Source organism: Schistocerca gregaria, unplaced genomic scaffold (assembly GCF_023897955.1).
Source record: "Schistocerca gregaria isolate iqSchGreg1 unplaced genomic scaffold, iqSchGreg1.2 ptg000174l, whole genome shotgun sequence".
In the NCBI taxonomy this organism is placed as follows: domain Eukaryota; kingdom Metazoa; phylum Arthropoda; class Insecta; order Orthoptera; family Acrididae; genus Schistocerca; species Schistocerca gregaria.
Window position 1 is genome coordinate 2,341,077 of NW_026061726.1, and position 19,809 is coordinate 2,360,885.

At 47.5% G+C, this 19,809-nt stretch overlaps 1 non-coding gene across 1 annotated transcript; it reads right to left on the reverse strand.

Moving 5' to 3' along the window:
* Positions 1-19,458: 19,458 nt before the first annotated feature.
* Positions 19,459-19,532, reverse strand: Trnat-agu (transfer RNA threonine (anticodon AGU)). The gene has a single exon. It is a non-coding gene; the product is annotated as a tRNA-Thr (tRNA).
* Between the last annotated feature and the right edge of the window lie 277 nt (positions 19,533-19,809).

Genomic DNA, 19,809 nt, shown 5'->3' on the forward strand with positions numbered 1-19,809 from the left:
GCAACATCTTGCGTGCCTTTAGGTTCGCCGCGACCAACACTTACCATGCACTGACTACAAAAAATGGAGGCGCCACGGCTTGAAACCTGGACCTTTCACATGCCAAGCGAACGCTCTACCAACTGAGCTACGCCCCATGCACGAGCAAACTGCGCTATTCCCCTTTCTTTGCGACTCAGATGCGCACGGACAAGATGGTTGGTTGGTTTGTAGCGGTGAAGGGAGCAGAGTACAAAGGCGCGGACCCGTTCATATACACAAAGGTTCCAAGTAGTTTCCATGCTCTGGTATTACAAATGCAAATTCCATCTGTTTTTAACGTCTTAAATTGAAAGAGCCGTCACAAATTGCTCCGTTTTCACTCCTTGTCGACAATCATACAGCACCTGAGGTAACAAACACATCTCGAGCCCCGTTGTGCACTCCATTACTCATGCCAACTCAGTGCCTCGCTCTTTACTACTGTGTACCAATCTTGTCGTCCAACTGCAAAACACTGGGCCACAACAAGTTTCCGCGTCTCCATTGCACTGCGCATACTACGAAACGCTCCCCAAACTTGGCACTCACCCTCGCAGCCGACTTTTCCGACTTTCCACGACGCTCACGCTAGTGACAGCATTATTTATAGTTCGACGTCGCGCCAAAGCGAATGAGCACATTTCGCCTACGGCTTAGGCCGCCCTCCTAGTGTGGCTGCTCGGTGTCTGCAGGCAGCGAGGGTCTGCAAGCTTCCTGTGTTCGCACCTATGTCACCTGTGCTTGCTTGTCAGAGACAGACTATCGCAAAACATACAACTCACTCCATGAATTGATTGCTACGGCATCTGTTATCAGCAGTCACAACTAGCAACACCAGTAGCAGCTGACTGCACGCAAAGAATAGGAATGTGCAGTGGGATTTACGCGAACTCAGCGCAAGGCAGATCTTTCCGACATAGGCTTGAGAATCTTACGGGAACACTTGTACTGTTTCTAAATTAAGTGTAGGCGTGGGAGGAGGGTGCTTCCTGCGCACTAATAACAGCACGCTTGTCAATTGTGGATGCTAATCATTCGCTTGTATCTTCCTAGACACATCTGCTGGTTGTGAATTATTCCACTTGCATGGCAAGGTGCGCATGTAGGTGTGTTAAAAATTCTGGAGGCACTGGGTATTGATCGCAGTACCTCTCGCATACTAAGCGAGCGCTCTACCATCTGAGATACGCAGGCCCCCTCAAAGACTAATGGTGCTACATACAGCCATATAGATGACACAGACCCTTGAACTCCCATTATTCAGCAGACAAACACTACTCTCTATGTATCCGTTAGGGCGTCTTTCAGGTTTCGTGCATTCTGTATCGAATCGTAGTTGGCCACAATGAAAGTGGCACGTATAACGTCGAAAATAGAATTCGGACACCGCTCTGAGTAAGACCAACGTGTTGTCCACCCTGTAGACTTCAATGAGGTTAAGCCGCGATACCTAAGACAGATGACACCTCGATAAGAACCGGTCCCCACACTTACATCTTGCTCTCCTTACGTCAGTATACATCATATCAGTCTGTGACGCTGGCTTTGCAACATCTTGCGTGCCTTTAGGTTCGCCGCGACCAACACTTACCATGCACTGACCACAAAAAATGGAGGCGCCGCGGCTTGAACCCTGGACCTTTCACATGCCAAACGAACGCTCTACCAACTGAGCTACGCCACATGCACGAGCGAACTGCGCTGTGGCCATTCTTTGCGACTCAGATGCGCACGGACACGATGGTTGTTGGTTTGTAGCATTGAAGGGAGCAGAGTACAAAGGCGCGGACCCGTTCATATACACAAAAGTTCCAAGTAGTTTCCATGCTCTGGTATTACAAATGCAAATTCCGTCTGTTTTTAACGTCTTAAATTGAAAGAGCCGTCACAAATTGCTCCGTTTTCACTCCTTGTCGACAATCATACAGCACCTGAGGTAACAAACACATCTCGAGCCCGATTGTGCACTCCATTATTCATGCCAACTCAGTGCCTAACTCTTTACTATTGTGTACCAATCTTGTCGTCCAACTGCAAAACACTGGGCCACAACAAGTTTCCGCGTCTCCATTGCACTGCGTATACTACGAAACGCTCCCCAAACTTGGCACTCACCCTCGCAGCCGACTTTTCCGACTTTCCACGACGCTCACGCTAGTGACAGCATTATATATAGTTCGACGTCGCGCCAAAGCGAATGAGCACATTTCGCCTACGGCTTAGGCCGCCCTCCTAGTGTGGCTGCTCGGTGTCTGCAGGCAGCGAGGGTCTGCAAGCTTCCTGTGTTCGCACCTATGTCACCTGTGCTTGCTTGTCAGAGACAGACTATCGCAAAACATACAACTCACTCCATGAATTGATTGCTACGGCATCTGTTATCAGCAGTCACAACTAGCAACACCAGTAGCAGCTGACTGCACGCAAAGAATAGAAATGTGCAGTGGGATTTACGTGAACTCAGCGCAAGGCAGATCTTTCCGACATAGGCTTGAGAATCTTACGGGAACACTTGTACTGTTTCTAAATTAAGTGTAGGCGTGGGAGGAGGGTGCTTCCTGCGCACTAATAACAGCGCGCTTGTCAATTGTGGATGCTAATCATTCGCTTGTATCTTCCTAGACACATCTGCTGGTTGTGAATTATTCCACTTGCATGGCAAGGTGCGCATGTAGGTGTGTTAAAAATTCTGGAGGCACTGGGTATTGATCCCATTACCTCTCGCATACTAAGCGAGCGCTCTACCGTCTGAGCTACGCCCGCCCCCCCGAAGACTAATGGTGCTACATACAGCCATATAGACGACACAGACCCTTGCACTCCCATTATTCAGCAGACAAACACTACTCTCTATGTATCCGTTAGGGTGTCTTTCAGGTTTCGTGCATTCTGTATCGAATCGTAGTTGGCCACAATGAAAGTGGCACGTATAACGTCGAAAATAGAATTCGGACACCGCTCTGAGTAAGACCAACGTGTTGTCCACCCTCTAGACTTCAATGAGGTTAAGCCGCGATACCTAAGACAGATGACACCTCGATAACAACCGGTCCCCACACTTACATCTTGCTCTCCTTACGTCAGTATACATCATATTAGTCTGTGACGCTGGCTTTGCAACATCTTGCGTGCCTTTAGGTTCGCCGCGACCAACACTTACCATGCACTGACTACAAAAAATGGAGGCGGCGCGGCTTGAAACCTGGACCTTTCACATGCCAAGCGAACGCTCTACCAACTGAGCTACGCCCCATGCACGAGCAAACTGCGCTATTCCCCTTTCTTTGCGACTCAGATGCGCACGGACAAGATGGTTGGTTGGTTTGTAGCGGTGAAGGGAGCAGAGTACAAAGGCGGGGACCCGTTCATATACACAAAGGTTCCAAGTAGTTTCCATGCTCTGGTATTACAAATGCAAATTCCGTCTGTTTTTAACGTCTTAAGTTTAAAGAGCCGTCACAAATTGCTCCGTTTTCACTCCTTGTCGACAATCATACAGCACCTGAGGTAACAAACACATCTCGAGCCCCGTTGTGCACTCCATTATTCATGCCAACTCAGTGCCTCGCTCTTTACTACTGTGTACCAATCTTGTCGTCCAACTGCAAAACACTGGGCCACAACAAGTTTCCGCGTCTCCATTGCACTGCGCATACTACGAAACGCTCACCAAACTTGGCACTCACCCTCGCAGCCGACTTTTCCGACTTTCCACGACGCTCACGCTAGTGACAGCATTATTTATAGTTCGACGTCGCGCCAAAGCGAATGAGCACATTTCGCCTACGGCTTAGGCCGCCCTCCTAGTGTGACTGCTCGGTGTCTGCAGGCAGCGAGGGTCTGCAAGCTTCCTGTGTTCGCACCTGTGTCACCTGTGCTTGCTTGTCAGAGACAGACTATCGCAAAACATACAACTCACTCCATGAATTGATTGCTACGGCATCTGTTATCAGCAGTCACAACTAGCAACACCAGTAGCAGCTGACTGCACGCAAAGAATAGGAATGTGCAGTGGGATTTACGTGAACTCAGCGCAAGGCAGATCTTTCCGACATAGGCTTGAGAATCTTACGGGAACACTTCTACTGTTTCAAAATTAAGTGTAGGCGTGGGAGGAGGGTGCTTCCTGCACACTAATAACAGCACGCTTGTCAATTGTGGATGCTAATCATTCGCTTGTATCTTCCTAGACACATCTGCTGGTTGTGAATTATTCCACTTGCATCCAAGGTGCGCATGTAGGTGTGTTAAAAATTCTGGAGGCACTGGGTATTGATCCCAGTACCTCTCGCATACTAAACGAGCGCTCTACCATCTGAGATATGCAGGCCCCCCCAAAGACTAATGGTGCTACATACAGCCATATAGACGACACAGACCCTTGAACTCCCATTATTCAGCAGACAAACACTACTCTCTATGTATCCGTTAGGGTGTCTTTCAGGTTTCGTGCATTCTGTATCGAATCGTAGTTGGCCACAATGAATGTGGCACATATAACGTCGAAAATAGAATTCGGACACCGCTCTGAGTAAGACCAACGTGTTGTCCACCCTGTAGACTTCAATGAGGTTAAGCCGCGATACCTAAGACAGATCTGCACTCGATGACACCTCGATAACAGCCGGTCCCCACACTTACATCTTGCTCTCCTTACGTCAGTATACATCACATCAGTCTGTGACGCTGGCTTTGCAACATCTTGCGTGCCTTTAGGTTCGCCGCGACCAACACTTACCATGCACTGACCACAAAAAATGGAGGCGCCGCAGCTTGAACCCTGGACCTTTCACATGCCAAGCGAACGCTCTACCAACTGAGCTACAACCCATGCACGAGCGAACTGCGCTATTGACCAGTCTTTGCGACTCAGATGCGCACGGACACGATGGTTGTTGGTTTGTAGTGGTGAAGGGAGCAGAGTACAAAGGCGCGGACCCGTTCATATACACAAAAGTTCCAAGTAGTTTCGATGCTCTGGTATTACAAATGCAAATTCCATCTGTTTTTAACGTCTTAAATTGAAAGAGCCGTCACAAATTGCTCCGTTTTCACTCCTTGAGGACAATCATACAGCACCTGAGGTAACAAACACATCTCGAGCCCCGTTGTGCACTCCATTATTCATGCCAACTCAGTGCCTCGCTCTTTACTACTGTGTACCAATCTTGTCGTCCAACTGCAAAACACTGGGCCACAACAAGTTTCCGCGTCTCCATTGCACTGCGCATACTACGAAACGCTCCCCAAACTTGGCACTCACCCTCGCAGCCGACTTTTCCGACTTTCCACGACGCTCACGCTAGTGACAGCATTATTTATAGTTCGACGTCGCGCCAAAGCGAATGAGCACATTTCGCCTACGGCTTAGGCCGCCCTCCTAGTGTGGCTGCTCGGTGTCTGCAGGCAGCGAGGGTCTGCAAGCTTCCTGTGTTCGCACCTATGTCACCTGTGCTTGCTTGTCAGAGACAGACTATCGCAAAACATACAACTCACTCCATGAATTGATTGCTACGGCATCTGTTATCAGCAGTCACAACTAGCAACACCAGTAGCAGCTGACTGCACGCAAAGAATAGGAATGTGCAGTGGGATTTACGTGAACTCAGCGCAAGGCAGATCTTTCCGACATAGGCTTGAGAATCTTACGGGAACACTTGTACTGTTTCTAAATTAAGTGTAGGCGTGGGAGGAGGGTGCTTCCTGCGCACTAATAACAGCACGCTCGTCAATTGTGGATGCTAATCATTCGCTTGTATCTTCCTAGACACATCTGCTGGTTGTGAATTATTCCACTTGCATGGCAAGGTGCGCATGTAGGTGTGTTAAAAATTCTGGAGGCAGTGGGTATTGATCCCAGTACCTCTCGCATACTAAGCGAGCGCTCTACCATCTGAGCTACGCCCGCCCCCCCGAAGACTAATGGTGCTACATACAGCCATATAGACGACACAGACCCTTGCACTCCCATTATTCAGCAGACAAACACTACTCTCTATGTATCCGTTAGGGTGTCTTTCAGGTTTCGTGCATTCTGTATCGAATCGTAGTTGGCCACAATGAAAGTGGCACGTATAACGTCGAAAATAGAATTCGGACACCGCTCTGAGTAAGACCAACGTGTTGTCCACCCTCTAGACTTCAATGAGGTTAAGCCGCGATACCTAAGACAGATGACACCACGATAACAACCGGTCCCCACACTTACATCTTGCTCTCCTTACGTCAGTATACATCATATTAGTCTGTGACGCTGGCTTTGCAACATCTTGCGTGCCTTTAGGTTCGCCGCGACCAACACTTACCATGCACTGACTACAAAAAATGGAGGCGCCGCGGCTTGAAACCTGGACCTTTCACATGCCAAGCGAACGCTCTACCAACTGAGCTACGCCCCATGCACGAGCAAACTGCGCTATTCCCCATTCTTTGCGACTCACATGGGCACGGACACGATGGTTGGTTGGTTTGTAGCGGTGAAGGGAGCAGAGTACAAAGGCGCGGACCCGTTCATATACACAAAAGTTCCAAGTAGTTTCCATGCTCTGGTATTACAAATGCAAATTCCGTCTGTTTTTAACGTCTTAAATTGAAAGAGCCGTCACAAATTGCTCCGTTTTCACTCCTTGTCGACAATCATACAGCACCTGAGGTAACAAACACATCTCGAGCCCCGTTGTGCACTCCATTATTCATGCCAACTCAGTGCCTCGCTCTTTACTACTGTGTACCAATCTTGTCGTCCATCTGCAAAACACTGGGCCACAACAAGTTTCCGCGTCTCCATTGCACTGCGCATACTACGAAACGCTCCCCAAACTTGGCACTCACCCTCGCAGCCGACTTTTCCGACTTTCCACGACGCTCACGCTAGTGACAGCATTATTTACAGTTCGACGTCGCGCCAAAGCGAATGAGCACATTTCGCCTACGGCTTAGGCCGCCCTCCTAGTGTGGCTGCTCGGTGTCTGCAGGCAGCGAGGGTCTGCAAGCTTCCTGTGTTCGCACCTATGTCACCTGTGCTTGCTTGTCAGAGACAGACTATCGCAAAACATACAACTCACTCCATGAATTGATTGCTACGGCATCTGTTATCAGCAGTCACAACTAGCAACACCAGTAGCAGCTGACTGCACGCAAAGAATAGGAATGTGCAGTGGGATTTACGTGAACTCAGCGCAAGGCAGATCTTTCCGACATAGGCTTGAGAATCTTACGGGAACACTTGTACTGTTTCTAAATTAAGTGTAGGCGTGGGAGGAGGGTGCTTCCTGCGCACTAATAACAGCACGCTCGTCAATTGTGGATGCTAATCATTCGCTTGTATCTTCCTAGACACATCTGCTGGTTGTGAATTATTCCACTTGCATGGCAAGGTGCGCATGTAGGTATGTTAAAAATTCTGGAGGCACTGGGTATTGATCCCAGTACCTCTCGCATACTAAGCAAGCGCTCTACCATCTGAGCTACGCAGCCCCCCCGAAGACTAATGGTGCTACATACAGCCATATAGACGACACAGACCCTTGCACTCCCATTATTCAGCAGACAAACACTACACTCTATGTATCCGTTAGGGTGTCTTTCAGGTTTCGAGCATTCTGTATCGAATCGTAGTTGGCCACAATGAAAGTGGCACGTATAACGTCGAAAATAGAATTCGGACACCGCTCTGAGTAAGACCAACGTGTTGTCCACCCTCTAGACTTCAATGAGGTTAAGCCGCGATACCTAAGACAGATGACACCTCGATAACAACCGGTCCCCACACTTACATCTTGCTCTCCTCACGTCAGTATACATCATATTAGTCTGTGACGCTGGCTTTGCAACATCTTGCGTGCCTTTAGGTTCGCCGCGACCAACACTTACCATGCACTGACTACAAAAAATGGAGGCGCTGCGGCTTGAAACCTGGACCTTTTACATGCCAAGCGAACGCACTACCAACTGAGCTACGCCCCACGCACTAGCAAACTGCGCTATTCCCCATTCTTTGCTACTCAGATGCGCACGGACACGATGGTTGGTTGGTTTGTAGCGGTGAAGGGAGCAGAGTACAAAGGCGCGGACCCGTTCATATTCACAAAAGTTCCAAGTAGTTTCCATGCTCTGGTATTACAAATGCAAATTCCGTCTGTTTTTAACGTCTTAAATTGAAAGAGCCGTCACAAATTGCTCCGTTTTCACTCCTTGTCGACAATCATACAGCACCTGAGGTAACAAACACATCTCGAGCCCCGTTGTGCACTCCATTATTCATGCCAACTCAGTGCCTCGCTATTTACTACTGTGTACCAATCTTGTCGTCCAACTGCAAAACACTGGGCCACAACAAGTTTCCGCGTCTCCATTGCACTGCGCATACTAAGAAACGCTCCCCAAACATGGCACTCACCCTCGCAGCCGACTTTTCCGACTTTCCACGTCGCTCACGCTAGTGAAAGCATTATTTATAGTTCGACGTCGCGCCAAAGCGAATGAGCACATTTCGCCTACGGCTTAGGCCGCCCTCCTAGTGTGGCTGCTCGGTGTCTGCAGGCAGCGAGGGTCTGCAAGCTTCCTGTGTTCGCACCTATGTCACCTGTGCTTGCTTGTCAGAGACAGACTATCGCAAAACATACAACTCACTCCATGAATTGATTGCTATGGCATCTGTTATCAGCAGTCACAACTAGCAACACCAGTAGCAGCTGACTGCACGCAAGAATAGGAATGTGCAGTGGGATTTACGTGAACTCAGCGCAAGGCAGATCTTTCCGACATAGGCTTGAGAATCTTACGGGATCACTTGTACTGTTTCTAAATTAAGTGTAGGCGTGGGAGGAGGGTGCTTCCTGCGCACTAATAACAGCACGCTCGTCAATTGTGGATGCTAATCATTCGCTTGTATCTTCCTAGACACATCTGCTGGTTGCGAATTATTCCACTTGCATGGCAAGGTGCGCATGTAGGTGTGTTAAAAATTCTGGAGGCACTGGGTATTGATCCCAGTACATCTCGCATACTAAGCGAGCACTCTACCATCTGAGCTACGCAGGCCTCCCTGAAGACTGATGGTGCTACATACAGCCATATAGACGACACAGACCCTTGCACTCCCATTATTCAGCAGACAAACACTACTCTCTATGTATCCGTTAGGGTGTCTTTCAGGTTTCGTGCATTCTGTATCGAATCGTAGTTGGCCACAATGAAAGTGGCACGTATAACGTTGAAAATAGAATTCGGACACCGCTCTGAGTAAGACCAACGTGTTGTCCACCCTCTAGACTTCAATGAGGTTAAGCCGCGATACCTAAGACAGATGACACCTCGATAACAACCGGTCCCCACACTTACATCTTGCTCTCCTTACGTCAGTATACATCATATTAGTCTGTGACGCTGGCTTTGCAACATCTTGCGTGCCTTTAGGTTCGCCGCGACCAACACTTACCATGCACTGACCACAAAAAATGGAGGCGCCGCGGCTTGAACCCTGGTCCTTTCACATGCCAAGCGAACGCTCTACCAACTGAGCTACGCCCCATACACGAGCAAACTGCGCTATTCCCCATTCTTTGCTACTCAGATGCGCACGGACACGATGGTTGGTTGGTTTGTAGCGGTGAAGGGAGCAGAGTACAAAGGCGCGGACCCGTTCATATACACAAAAGTTCCAAGTAGTTTCCATGCTCTGGTATTACAAATGCAAATTCCGTCTGTTTTTAACGTCTTAAATTGAAAGAGCCGTCACAAATTGCTCCGTTTTCACTCCTTGTCGACAATCATACAGCACATGAGGTAACAAACACATCTCGAGCCCCGTTGTGCACTCCATTATTCATGCCAACTCAGTGCCTCGCTCTTTACTACTGTGTACCAATCTTGTCTTCCATCTGCAAAACACTGGGCCACAACAAGTTTCCGCGTCTCCATTGCACTGCGCATACTACGAAACGCTCCCCAAACTTGGCACTCACCCTCGCAGCCGACTTTTCCGACTTTCCACGACGCTCACGCTAGTGACAGCATTATTTACAGTTCGACGTCGCGCCAAAGCGAATGAGCACATTTCGCCTACGGCTTAGGCCGCCCTCCTAGTGTGGCTGCTCGGTGTCTGCAGGCAGCGAGGGTCTGCAAGCTTCCTGTGTTCGCACCTATGTCACCTGTGCTTGGTTGTCAGAGACAGACTACCGCAAAACATACAACTCACTCCATGAATTGATTGCTACGGCATCTGTTATCAGCAGTCACAACTAGCAACACCAGTAGCAGCTGACTGCACGCAAAGAATAGGAATGTGCAGTGGGATTTACGTGAACTCAGCGCAAGGCAGATCTTTCCGACATAGGCTTGAGAATCTTACGGGAACACTTGTACTGTTTCTAAATTAAGTGTAGGCGTGGGAGGAGGGTGCTTCCTGCGCACTAATAACAGCACGCTCGTCAATTGTGGATGCTAATCATTCGCTTGTATCTTCCTAGACACATCTGCTGGTTGTGAATTATTCCACTTGCATGGCAAGGTGCGCATGTAGGTGTGTTAAAAATTCTGGAGGCACTGGGTATTGATCCCAGTACATCTCGCATACTAAGCGAGCACTCTACCATCTGAGCTACGCAGGCCCCCCTGAAGACTGATGGTGCTACATACAGCCATATAGACGACACAGACCCTTGCACTCCCATTATTCAGCAGACAAACACTACTCTCTATGTATCCGTTAGGGTGTCTTTCAGGTTTCGTGCATTCTGTATCGAATCGTAGTTGGCCACAATGAAAGTGGCACGTATAACGTTGAAAATAGAATTCGGACACCGCTCTGAGTAAGACCAACGTGTTGTCCACCCTCTAGACTTCAATGAGGTTAAGCCGCGATACCTAAGACAGATGACACCTCGATAACAACCGGTCCCCACACTTACATCTTGCTCTCCTTACGTCAGTATACATCATATTAGTCTGTGACGCTGGCTTTGCAACATCTTGCGTGCCTTTAGGTTCGCCGCGACCAACACTTACCATGCACTGACTACAAAAAATGGAGGCGCCGCGGCTTGAAACCTGGACCTTTTACATGCCAAGCGAACGCTCTACCAACTGAGCTACGCCCCATGCACGAGCAAACTGCGCTATTCCCCATTCTTTGCTACTCAGATGCGCACGGACACGATGGTTGGTTGGTTTGTAGCGGTGAAGGGAGCAGAGTACAAAGGCGCGGACCCGTTCATATACACAAAAGTTCCAAGTAGTTTCCATGCTCTGGTATTACAAATGCAAATTCCGTCTGTTTTTAACGTCTTAAATTGAAAGAGCCGTCACAAATTGCTCCGTTTTCACTCCTTGTCGACAATCATACAGCACCTGAGGTAACAAACACATCTCGAGCCCCATTGTGCACTCCATTATTCAGGCCAACTTAGTGCCTCGCTCTTTACTACTGTGTACCAATCTTGTCGTCCAACTGCAAAACACTGGGCCACAACAAGTTTCTGCGTCTCCATTGCACTGCGCATACTACGAAACGCTCCCCAAACTTGGCACTCACCCTCGCAGCCGACTTTGCCGACTTTCCACGACGCTCACGCTAGTGACAGCATTATTTATAGTTCGACGTCGCGCCAAAGCGAATGAGCACATTTCGCCTACGGCTTAGGCCGCCCTCCTAGTGTGGCTGCTCGGTGTCTGCAGGCAGCGAGGGTCTGAAAGCTTTCTGTGTTCGCACCTATGTCACCTGTGCTTGCTTGTCAGAGACAGACTATCGCAAAACATACAACTCACTCCATGAATTGATTGCTACGACATCTGTTATCAGCAGTCACAACTAGCAACACCAGTAGCAGCTGACTGCACGCAAAGAATAGGAATGTGCAGTGGGATTTACGTGAACTCAGCGCAAGGCAGACCTTTCCCACATAGGCTTGAGAATCTTACGGGAACACTTGTACTGTTTCTAAATTAAGTGTAGGCGTGGGAGGAGGGTGCTTCCTGCGCACTAATAACAGCACGCTTATCAATTGTGGATGCTAATCATTCGCTTGTATCTTCCTAGACACATCTGCTGGTTCTGAATTATTCCACTTGCATGGCAAGGTGCGCATGTAGGTGTGTTAAAAATTCTGGAGGCACTGGGTATCGATCCCAGTACCTCTCGCATACTAAGCGAGCACTCTACCATCTGAGCTACGCAGGCCTCCCCGAAGGCTAATGGTGCTACATACAGCCATATAGACGACACAGACCCTTGCACTCCCATTATTCAGCAGACAAACACTACTCTCTATGTATCCGTTAGGGTGTCTTTCAGGTTTCGTGCATTCTGTATCGAATCGTAGTTGGCCACAATGAAAGTGGCACGTATAACGTCGAAAATAGAATTCGGACACCGCTCTAAGTAAGACCAACGTGTTGTCCACCCTCTAGACTTCAATGAGGTTAAGCCGCGATACCTAAGACAGATGACACCTCGATAACAGCCGGTCCCCACACTTACATCTTGCTCTCCTTACGTTAGTATACATCATATCAGTCTGTGACGCTGGCTTTGCAACATCTTGCGTGCCTTTAGGTTCGCCGCGACCAACACTTACCATGCACTGACTACAAAAAATGGAGGCGCCGCGGCTTGAACCCTGGACCTTTCACATGCCAAGCGAACGCTCTACCAACTTTTTTTTTTTTTTTTTTTTTTTGGGCCTCCCTTCTCCCCACACAGCCCATCCATTCGCTCTCCTTTTATGCCTTCTTCGGCGAGCTTCTGTGCTATATCGACTGATTTTTTTTTCAAATTTACTGTGACAGTTAGGGAAATGAAATGATGTTTGGCTTTTTCGCCATGTGAGGCTTCTCCTCCGTAGAACTGAAAATTGAAAAATTAAGGCTTCTTGGGAATTAATAAATTGTCACTCTTGCTTCATACTGAAAAAAATTAAACAAAAATAGAAAGATTGTAACTGAGGAACACGTGCAAGAAGCTTCCACTGCATTGTGTGCAACGAAACCACCTTCCGATATTACCGAGATTCTGGAAAATCATCATAGATGAAAGTAGTTGCTGGAGATATGGGGTTCATCCAGCAGTAAGTGTGAAGCCGCAGTGCCGTTTCGGGGTTCTGTCCGAGGCCTTCACGGCTACCGTAGCGGCCCTGGGGTACACGAAGTCCCCACCGTACTTCACCCTCAACAGCGATCCCCTACTTTGGCCTGTGACTACATTTTTCGTAGACGAGGGCTATTAAGATGTTTATCCAATCCCTTGTCTCTGAAACAGAATGTGTAACATGTTACCAAAAGTTTTTTTGTGGTCCCTGCGCGTACATATCTGATAATATTTTGCTCGTTCGTATAATTCGTATTCTAAAACACGGTCATTGCCGTGTTCAGATATAACGTAATGTACATAATTGCCAAACAACCACAACACAGCATTGGTTTTCTGGACAGGGAAGAAAACACCATCGGGGAAGAGTAATTTTTCAACATTGATCTCAGTACTAACAGTTCTGGTTATAAAGGCTACCGGCCGTTGGAGTCCCCTCCATATTTCGGCGTATCCACCACAGAGAAAGCGGTGGATCAATGTGTCAACTGCGTCACATCGGGTGCACACAATCGTGTCACTAAGACCAATGGAGTGCAACTTTTCGTTAGTGGAAACTACGTTATTAACAACTCGGTACCAGGTTGCCTGAATGTCGGAAGACAGATCACGATTACTAATATTTTTCCAAATTCTTTTCCAGTCTTTGTCGGGATATCTGCACTCCATTTTGTTGACATGTTCTTTCGTTGTTAAGAGTTCCATTAATTTCCTGCAATTCCTTGATTGTGGATTCGTGACAATACTGTCCATGTAGCTAATCTCTAAAAAGAACTGGCGAATATATTTCAATTTATAATTAATTCCGCCTATATTTATGGGTGGACGTAAATTTCCTGGCTGTAGGAGTCGATACAGCCTGGCTGTAATACTATGTGGATGTTTTTCTATAATTTGTAGGGTCCTCTTTATATATAACGCCGTAGTCTTCCGCCATATATCTGTTAAACCTAGGCCACCTTCAGCGGAAGGTAACGTAACTGTACCGACTGCTACTCTAAAAATATTCCCTGTCCATATAAATCGGCAAATGATACTCATTATACGTTTGGCAATGGGTTTCGAAACTGGCAATATTTGACCTATATATATATAGCTTTTGATAAAATGGACCAATTAATTATTCTGATTCGTTGTTTAATGTTCAGATGTCTGGTCTGATTGAGTATTGTGGCTCCTCTGATTGTATCCAGTACTTTCTTCCAATTGTAGGTCATGGTCTGAAGCGGACATCGGTAAAAGGTGACACCCAGAGTGGTGTGACGATCGACGGAGCGTGCCCATTCCAAACGGACATCTTGAAGACCTTTAAGATTTAAAAACGAACTCTTCACCTCGTTAACCCTAGCGCCTGTAGCTTCACAAAAGATCTGAATATTCGTAGTTAATTTCTCTAAATCTTCGTTACTACGAATAACCACTCCAACGTCATCAGCATATGCATTGGTGACGTTGTTAACGCCAGATATCGTGATGCCCTCAAGATCGACATCGAGTCTCCTTAGTAAAGGCTCCAGTGCAACAACATACAGGAGCATTGACAACGGACTTCCCTGCGGGACGCCGTTGCGAATTTCAATGGTTGGAGTGAAATGCCCATTTACAGACACTTGTTTGGATGCCTTCAACAATGTTAATTAAAACTTGCACAAAATGTTGACTAAAACCCACATAGGTCAACGTTCTGAACAAAAATAAGTGGTTGACCCTGTCAAAAGCCTTTGAGAAGTCGATAAAGGCAAGGCCTCCTGGTGAGGATGACGTTGCAAAAATTGCAGAGACATCCCTATATTCACAAACAGTTTTAAAAATATTCCGCCCCGAGAGACAGGTTTGGTGGTCACCTATGATCTTCTCCATTAGAGGTCTCAGTCTTTCCTTCAGTACACGTGCAATTATTTTATAATCCGAGTTCATCAAACATATTGGTCTCAATTGATTGAGATCTTTAACTGTCGCGTTCCTTCCCTTTGGTATTAGCACAGTTACCCTTTCTTTGAACTCGCGTGGAACAGTAACACCTTGCAACACTTCATTGATCACTTCTGTGAATTGATTACCGATGTGAGGCCAAAATTTACAATAAAACTCTACAGGCAAGCCATCAGGCCCTAGGGACTTACGGGTAGGCGAATATTTAAGTATATCAAACACCTCCTCACATGTGATCGCAGTGGTAAGGGACACATTGTCCTCGTCATTGATAACGTTGTCGATACCTGTAGTTCGTAGCAAATCGTTTGCACAGTCTAGATTATACCGGGTATCAGTATATAACGTACGATAAAATCCATAAACTGCATTTAAAATGTCAGAGTGTTCCGTCAGCACCCGGTTATCGCCCACTCTAAGACAAGCAATAAACGCTCGTCTTCTATTTCTTTCATGTTCGAGTAAGTGGTACAGCGATGCGTTTTCGTCCTCCACCGTTGTCGGGACACGAGATTTAATTTTTAAACCCTCCAGCTGTTGTCGCTTGAGACTTATGAGGTGAGCCTTGATCTTCTTTATTTCAATGAAAACCTCATCAGTCATCTGCTGAGCTGATAGTTCCCTTAAGCATGTATAGTAAAATTCAACGGTATTGCGAGACCACATCGCTCGCTCCCTCCCGTAAGCTATTAGGGATGATCTCAATTTCTTTTTAGCACATGAGGTCCACCACGCAAGGCGATAGCTGTATTTATGGCGCATACGTAGAGCAGCCTGCCATATCTCCGCTACTGTTCTTGATAGGGCACCCTCGAACAACATATGGGTATTCAGCTTCCATAAGGGGCGACCCCAATACGTTCCTTGCTTCTGAAACCGAATGCTGCATTTCACTGCGAGATGGTCCGAAAAGGTAGTGGGACATACTTCGATACTACTGATTTTATTTTCCAGGTTTGCTGTGACGTATATTCTGTCTATTCTGCTTTGCGAGCGACTACTGATGTACGTAAATTTGACTAACGTGGGGTATTTGCTTTCCCACACGTCTGTCCACTTCATGTTTGTCACCAAAGCCGCCAGTTCCCTGGAGAAGTTAAAATTTGGTCGCTGATCCTTTTTGTGAAGTACACAATTAAAGTCACCACCGATTAAAGCTTCCGCCGGATTCCCCTTAAGTAAATAGACCATATCGTTCTTAAAAAAAATTAGCCCTATCATCTCTAGCGTTGTTACCAGAGGGGACATATACATTTAAAACAGTAGTAGTAAAAATTTTACAACTGATGCCCCTCCCATTTTCTAACAGACAGATATCCTTCACATCAATACCAGCTTTGACAAGGATCGCAGTCCCACATGTGGCTTCCGGTGCAATATTTAAAATCTCTTGAAAACCTGGGACATAAAAGTTGTGGACATTAAATTCCTGTAGGAGGGCTATATCAGTATCCGACTGGTAAAGGAAATCTTTTAAAGAAGCGACTTTCGTTTCACTGCGAATCCGATTTATATTGATTGTGGTCACATTATATGTCAGTTCCGTTGGCATAGGTGCAGGTAAAAGAAATTGGCTAATGAAGTATACCCCATGCAGAGTCACGTCTGTATCATTCCATTCTGTCTGTCAGAAAGAAAAATAGACATTAAAAAAAAAATTAAATGCCACTAGCATGTGTCAGGTCCATCTCCATTCCGTGGTCGGTGCGATCTTCTTGGGCATCGGCCCAATCAAGTCCTTTCCCTGAGACAGTTCGGTCTAAATCCATAGTAGTGCCGGTCTGCAAACCTGCGACGCCAAGCGGTGCGCGAGGTTGTTGTTGAAGATCATCTGCATCGGCACGACTCATCTCCGCTTCAGTACACTCGTTAACTCGTGCTACTGGGCATTGTTCTCGTAGTCGTTCATTATCCCTTAAATGTTTTAACTTTTCCCGCAATGCAGGAGCTAAACTCTCTGCTGCTTTGTGTGCCAATCTCCTCTTCTTGCCTTTCTTCGAAGATCTCTTCGGCGATCTAGCAGGAGATGAAGTTTGCGACCTGTCAGGAGAAGTACCGGATGATACGTCTGACGTCGCCTGTTCCTTTTTTCGGACAAAAGTCCGCGTATCGCATTCCACAACGGCAGAAGGAGGCGCATCTTTTTCCATGGCTCCCACTGGTAGCAACCCAGTCTCCAATTCTACACTATCGCTCGTTGTGGTTTCCTTGACGCAAGTGTCTTCTGTGGGCGCCAACGTGAAACCAATGTCCAGATTGCTATCTTCGTTCATAGTTCCCGCAGAGTGGATGCCTGGAGCGTCCACTCCTCGGAAGCTAGTGGCAATATCCTCACTTTGGTGGGAATCCTGACGACGCAAGGAAACCTCCGTTGCGGGTATTTGGGGATCTTCGGCCGAGCCCGCGGAAGAACGAGCAACCACAGTGGGAGAGTTGGAAAAAGTTGGCGTCGGCATAGATTCGAGGGGCGCGGAGCTGATCGGCAGACCATCCACAAATCTAGAGCTTGAAGCCGGAGTATCATCGACAACCGCCCGCAAGGCAGCAGGCTCCCCGCGCACAGGCGGCACCGACTCGCCTCGGCTGCGGAAGTCAGCAGCGGCAGCGTATGACAACTTCATACCAACAACAGGGCCGGAACTCGGCATCTCGTCACGCGGTAACTGCGGGACACGCCTCCGTGAACATTCTGCACGAATGTGTTCCGTGGAATTGCATAAAGCGCAAGTCCGCGGTTGCCCATCATAAATAATCAAAGCACGATACCCACAAATATTAAGATAAGAGGGGACATGCTTCTGTAATTCAATCTTAATTTGCCTTACGCCGTTCAAGACAGGAAACATATGAGCTTCAGACCACCTTTCTGCCACATTGGAAATAATTCTGCCATAAGGCCGAAGGGCAACATTAAGTTCTTCGGGCGGAATTTCAAAAGGGAGCTCAAACACTCTGATCGTACGAATCCCGTACCCAGCATGACTAACAGCAACGTCACTCACATTCCCATCAGAATGATTAAACTTCACGCTACCTCCGCAACGATCCACAATGTAACTACATAATTCTGGACTTTTCATCTTCAGATACACAGCATTTGTCACAAACGAGAGATAAACTCCGACAACATCATCACCGTTAATCATTACTTTTTCTATAAACCATGCTTTAATTTCAAATGCTTTAGGTCGAACGAAATTTCGATCGAAAGTAAACTTGATTGTGTCTTTCCTCAAATAATTCGACCTATTCATTCTAGAACTTCATGAATACAAGTGCAACACGAATAGCGGCTTAGCAGCACCACTAACCTCAAACGCAGCGACTCAGCCTGTGTTTACTACAGCCAGACGTCCAGCTCCGCCACACGTCCGTCCCGCTCGGCGGCTGACTCGCAACTGAACTGAGCTACGCCCCATGCACGAGCAAACTGCGCTATTCCCCATTCTTTGCGACTCAGATGCGCACGGACACGATGGTTGGTTGGTTTGTAGCGGTGAAGGGAGCAAAGTACAAAGGCGCGGACCCGTTCATATACACAAAAGTTCCAAGTAGTTTCCATGCTCTGGTATTACAAATGCAAATTCCGTCTGTTTTTAACGTCTTAAATTGAAAGAGCCGTCACAAATTGCTCCGTTTTCACTCCTTGTCGACAATCATACAGCACCTGAGGTAACAAACACATCTCGAGCCCCATTGTGCACTCCATTATTCATGCCAACTCAGTGCCTCGCTCTTTACTACTGTGTACCAATCTTGTCGTCCAACTGCAAAACACTGGGCCACAACAAGTTTCCGCATCTCCATTGCACTGCGCATACTACGAAACGCTCCCCAAACTTGGCACACACCCTCGCAGCCGACTTTTCCGACTTTCCACGACGCTCACGCTAGTGACAGCATTATTTATAGTTCGACGTCGCGCCAAAGCGAATGAGCACGTTTCGCCTACGGCTTAGGCCGCCCTCCTAGTGTGGCTGCTCGGTGTCTGCAGGCAGCGAGGGTCTGCAAGCTTCCTGTGTTCGCACCTATGTCACCTGTGCTTGCTTGTCAGAGACAGACTATCGCAAAAACATACAACTCACTCCATGAATTGATTGCTACGGCATCTGTTATCAGCAGTCACAACTAGCAACACCAGTAGCAGCTGACTGCACGCAAAGAATAGGAATGTGCAGTGGGATTTACGTGAACTCAGCGCAAGGCAGATCTTTCCGACATAGGCTTGAGAATCTTACGGGAACACTTGTACTGTTTCTAAATTAAGTGTAGGCGTGGGAGGAGGGTGCTTCCTGCGCACTAATAACAGCACGCTTGTCAATTGTGGATGCTAATCATTCGCTTGTATCTTCCTAGACACATCTGCTGGTTGTGAATTATTCCACTTGCATGGCAAGGTGCGCATGTAGGTGTGTTAAAGATTCTGGAGGCACTGGGTATTGATCCCAGGACCTCTCGCATACTAAGCGAGCGCTCTACCATCTGAGCTACGCCCGCCCCCCCGAAGACTAATGGTGCTACATACAGCCATATAGACGACACAGACCCTTGCACTCCCATTATTCAGCAGACAAACACTACTCTCTATGTATCCGTTAGGGTGTCTTTCAGGTTTCGTGCATTCTGTATCGAATCGTAGTTGGCCACAATGAAAGTGGCACGTATAACGTCGAAAATAGAATTCGGACACCGCTCTGAGTAAGACCAACGTGTTGTCCACCCTCTAGACTTCAATGAGGTTAAGCCGCGATACCTAAGACAGATGACACCTCGAT